Raw genomic sequence first — 5,572 nt, 5'->3', positions numbered from 1 at the left:
ATTTAATACACGGGTCCAAAATGACCCGCTAACACTTCAGATGGCAGCAGAAAGCTAACACCAGAGGAAGGTTAAGCATCCCCATGGTCTCAACCCTGGACATTGCCGTCGGAGACAGCGGCAAGGATGACATGCACAGGAGCCCCTTCCCTGTCCCAGAGGAAGAGGTGGAGGTCACTGGCTGCCCCAACCCTGACTGTCAGTAGCGGCTGTCCTCAATTGTACAGGACAACAAGGTCCAAAGGAGGAGGGAGATGGGGCTTAAACTTTAAATTACAATGCTCGAAAAGAGCTGGCCTCCTGCAGCAGTGTCTGCTGCCAGCAGGCTAAAAGGCTCAGACGGCTCACCGGCTCTTTCAAACAGGTGAGTGCTGCTGACTGGAAGGCAAGACATAAAGTACAAAAGTGCAGTTTAAAAAAAATGACCCTCCCTTTATTTGCGCTTGTGTACCAAAGTCTAAGAAGCCGGAGGTGGAGAGGGAGGCTGAGGTTGCCAGCGAGGGGGAAACGGCTGGCCACATGGAGGAGGATTAGGCTGGCGGCGAGGAGCAAACAACCTTCACTGCCGCAGGCTGCCAGGTTACAGCCATGCGGCAGCTTTTTAGGGGACAGGGACGGACATCGGGACGATTCAACCTCATCTTCCCTAAGTCCACTGGTAAGATTAAAAATACAATATGTGTGCAGTACTTGAATTCCATGTCAGTGTTACAATGTTCCTGGTACATTCACAGACGACTATCTGGGAGAATAAAGGCAGCACCACGAGGGGGCCTGCCCTACCTCTAAACCACTCGAAAATGCCCTTTCAAAAGGTCAACCGGGTGAAGACCTTCATCTTCAACCTGTGCCAGGGGAAGACGGAGCTCTACACCTGGAGGTTTTTATATGACATCAAGGGCATCAGAGAGTAAGTGTGACTTGTTTAAGTTCTTAATTTTTGGTTTCACACAAAATAAAAATCACATTCAAGAAATCCAAAGTACATGGGAGTGCATGGTAGAAACCAGTAATAGCTTGTATAATGATATGATCAAGAAACAAGCCTGATGTGAACAGCAACTAAATCCCAACATGGGTTTCAACAGATGGGCAGAACACCTCCTGAGGGAAAGAAAAACCATCACAACAGCTAATTTCTACCTCAGGAATTTGTACCAGTTTGTGAGGTACCTCAGAGAAACCCCTCCGCCAAACGTGGGGCTGACCAAGCACAGATTGTGGGGGTGGTCAGGGCTTTAAAACAGAGCTTCAGTTTTATTGGGAGGCTGGTAGTCACCTGCCAAAGGAGGTGAAAACAAGTAATATGGAGAGGGTGGTATACAGGTAGCCCTTAAAATGTGTCAGGACAAGAAAGAGGAATCCTGAGTCAGTGTTATCCTTCTCACCACAGCCATGTGTGGTTTCTCTTCAAGGGGCTGACTCTCTATTCTTGTCCTTTTTTCAGCTGCACTTCAAGCAGACCCCCTGTCCCAGGCCCGCTACCGCTTCTATGGGTACATAGCTGCATAAATACAGTGAGGAAAATAACTATTTGAACACCCTGCTATATTGCAAGTTCTCCCACTTAGAAATCATGGAGGGGTCTAACATTGTCATCATAGGTGCATGTCCACTGTGAGAGACGTAATCTAAAAAAAGAATATCCAGAAATCACAATGTATGATTTTTTTAACTATTTATTTGTATGCTACAGCTGCAAATAAGTATTTGAACATCTATCAGCTACAATTCTGAACCTCAAAGACCTTTTAGTCTGCCTTCAAAATGTCCACCTCCACTCCATTTATTATCCTAAATTAGATATACCTGTTTGAGGTCGTTAGCTGCATAAAGACACCTGTCCACCCTATAAAATCAGTAAGAATCCAACTACTAACATGGCCAAGACCAAAGAGCTGTCCAAAGACACTAGAGACAAAATTGTACACTTCCACAAGGCTGGAAAGGGCTATGGGGAAATGTCCAAGGAGCTTGGTAAAAAAAAGGTCCACTGTTGGAGCAATCATTGGAAAATGGAAGAAGCTAAATATGACTGTCAATCTCCCTCGGACTTGGGCTCCATGCAAGATCTCACCTCGTGGGGGCTCAATGATCCTAAGAAAGGTGAGAAATCAGCCCAGAACTACATGGAAAGAGCTGGTCAATACCCTGAAAAGAGCTGGGACCACCGTTTCCAAGGTTACGGTTTGTAATACACTAAGACGTCATGGTTTGAAATCATGCATGGCACGGAAGGTTCCCCTGCTTAAACCGGACATGGCAAGGCCCGTCTTAAGTTTGCCAACAACCATTTAGATGATCCGGAGGAGTCATGGGAGAAAGTCATGTGTTCAGATGAGCCCAAAATAGAACTTTTTGGTCATAATTCCACCAAGGAGGGGCTCTAGAAGAAGCAGATCAAGGTTCTGGCGTGGCCTAGCCAGTATCCAGACCTAAACCCAATAGAGAATCTTTGGAGGGAGCTCAAACTCAGTGTTTCTCAGCGACAGCCCAGAAGTCTGACTGATCTAGAGAAGATCTGTGTGGAGGAGTGGGCCAAAATCCCTTCTGCAGTGTGTCAAACCTGGTGAAAAACTATAGGAAATGTTTGACCTCTGGAACTGCAAACAAAGGCAAATATTAACATTTTCACAGGTGTTCAAATACTTATCTGCAGCTGTATCATAAAAAAAAAATAGTTTAACATTCATACATTGTGATTTCTGGATTTTTTTTATAGATTATGTCTCTCACCGTGGACTTGCACCTAAGATGAAAATTTTAGACCCCTCCATGATTTCTAAGTGGGAGTACTTGCAAAATAGCAGGGTGTTCAAATACTTACTTCCTCACTTTACGTTGCTTTTTACCTAGATTGAAGCGGAACCTGCTGGGCCCAGAGCTGCAAACAGACACAGACTAGCCCAAAACCAGTCCTGAACCAGGCAGTAAAGCCCTGCTGGAGAAACCCAGCACTGCCAACAAAAGTCTCACAGTCAAAGGGATGAGAAATCGCAGTACGAGGTTCGAGTATGGGATTAATGAAGTCTATCTTATGTTGTCTTATCTGACTATCTACTCACTTTTTTCTGTCTGTCTGACTTTTTAGTCTGTCTATATGTATGTCTGTTGTAATATTTGTCTGTCTCATTGTCCAACTACAGTATTTATCCGCCTGACTTACTGTCTGCCTATCTGACTGTCTTTAAGTTTGTATATCTTTCTGTCTGACTTTAACTTAAAATAACTAGTAGAAACATACGGTCTTTTGCAGCTGAAAGCTAACAGTGTCCACGTTCTGCTGGTGTCTTTGTTATCCCTTACAGAAAGTGTTGTATCCAGCCTAGAAGCCCAGAGTTTTTCGGGTTCATTGTGCTATTAATCCGAGTTCTATCAACCGTAAGTATACATACATTTACAAGTTACAATACAGTCATACTCAAAAACCACAAAAGATTCTAAAATAGGTCTAAATTGACCACAAAACTCCATATTCTAATGCATGAGGAAGGGATGTATGAAAAGTGCCCGGCTGGCCAAAAGTACATCAAGGGGTTTGAGCAATGCCTGACCAAAGACTTGGCGGTCAACAGAAGGTAACAAACCAACAATTACACTTTAAAGAGGTTTAATCCATTTAAATTTGAGCTTTCCTTTTAAATCACTGCATGCCTAATATCTTTTTCTTCCAGGTTGATAATGTGCCAACGTTTTTGGGCTTTGTGAACCAACAAAGTGGACTTTAAATTTGTGACAAACTTTGATCTGGTCAGGGAATACTTTAATAGGTTGGAAAATATAGACCAAAGTAAACAGACAATGATCAATAACCTAAAAATCGTGAAAAGATTCATGAAGTACTTAACCTTCACCTCTAACTTTTGGTTTTAGGAACCAGAGATCTTCAGTGGATGTCAAAGTTTCATAGCATTCCTTCCATCTACAGACTGGGATGGTAAGGATAGTGGGCAAAGAGGTGACAGCAAAGAGTTATGTTATTCCTTAATTTTAATTGTCATTTTCATATAAAACATCTACATTAAAAGAACCGGTACATCTTGCTAACCTTTCTTCAGATATACAGTGTTGATGGAGGGTGTACATACTCCTCACCAGTACCAGCATGTCCTCAGGGTCACAAAGACGGACTTCATCACAGTCGTCGCAAAAGCAATGGAGAAGAAACCAGTGACCAAGATAGGCCGCCATCTCATTGGTCCTACCTTCAGGCCATTTTGGTGTTAGCCAACCTTTAGCGTCCAGGTGTCCTTGAAAACATGACAGTTAGTCACATTTGTCCCTTGCATTGCCAAAGGATTCTATTGTCTTTTGACTTTAATTCTGAGTAAAATGCTAAACACTTTTGTTTAAGGGCCAAGAGTGGCTAAACAGGAAGAAATCTGTCTCTCCTGGTAGCCAAATTGCGGTGATTGATAAAATCCCCCCCTCCAGGAGAGGATGACTTGACCTGCGACAAGTTCTTCATCTCCTTTACTGGACGGCCAATTTGCAACGCTTCAAATGATCTCAGCCATTTCCACATGCAGTAAGTATACATAATATTAGTAACCAATATTGACCGGATACTACTTTAATTCGCTGTGAATCCCTGAGAAACACAGGCAAGCTTGGCAATCAAATCAATAATGTGTAATTATTATTTTTTGCTTTTGTTACAAATGCCTGAAGATAACAAGCCAGATGGGCATTTAGGACCACCATTAAAGCAACAGAACAGCACAGAGCAGGGTCTCGTTGTAACCTACCCGTCTCACAACAATATGACCGCCAATAAGCATTAGAGAGCCCAAGCTGGGTCAACTTAATGGTGCATATTGGATATTAAAAGATGTTGCTAGAGATACAAAGTAAGTTCATCTTAAATAACTTACTTTTTAATGACTTTAAATACATTTAATCTGGTTGCATACACATTCTAATGTTATTCATTAGTTTTTTTAGATCTGAAAATAAGACTTCTGCAAAGCGTTCCAGAGGGATTGCTGCATCTTTTTCTTCGCACAGAATGGATAAGCAGACTGTGGTTCACCTGCCAACACAGGCGTTTCCTGTCACGATCACTGGTGGGGTCCCAAAGAAAAGCCGCCTCACAGGGATACACGACTGCAGCTGTGGAAATCGGCGTTCAGGGAAAGAGGAAAGGTATGAAGGTAAATATGGTGCAAAAGTGAGAGCGCGCAGATGCGATGTGAGCACTTGTAAAATAGGACTTGAGAGCGCGTAGATGCGATGTGAGCACTTGTAAAATGGGACTTGAGAGCGCAGATGCGATGTGAGCACTTGTAAAATATGACTTGAGAGCTTGTGAAAAAAATCTGTACTCGTGTTTTTTGTGTGTTTTTTTCACTTAAGTCACTTTTCCAGTTCAACCACAACTCAGTGATTACAACCTCTCGTATCTGTCGCTGCAGTGCGCTCTTGAGTTTTGCAACACTTCTTGTGATACATTTGGTTCAAAACTAATTTGTACCTGTGGACTTAGTCTGTGGAGCTCTGAGCCAACAGAACGCCAGGGGACAGCAGAGTTTCTATTGCCTGATGAGGGACAACTCTGTCCGGCTTATTTATG

Source organism: Etheostoma cragini, chromosome 2 (assembly GCF_013103735.1).
Source record: "Etheostoma cragini isolate CJK2018 chromosome 2, CSU_Ecrag_1.0, whole genome shotgun sequence".
Taxonomy (NCBI): Eukaryota; Metazoa; Chordata; class Actinopteri; order Perciformes; family Percidae; genus Etheostoma; species Etheostoma cragini.
This window is presented reverse-complemented; position numbering follows the sequence as displayed.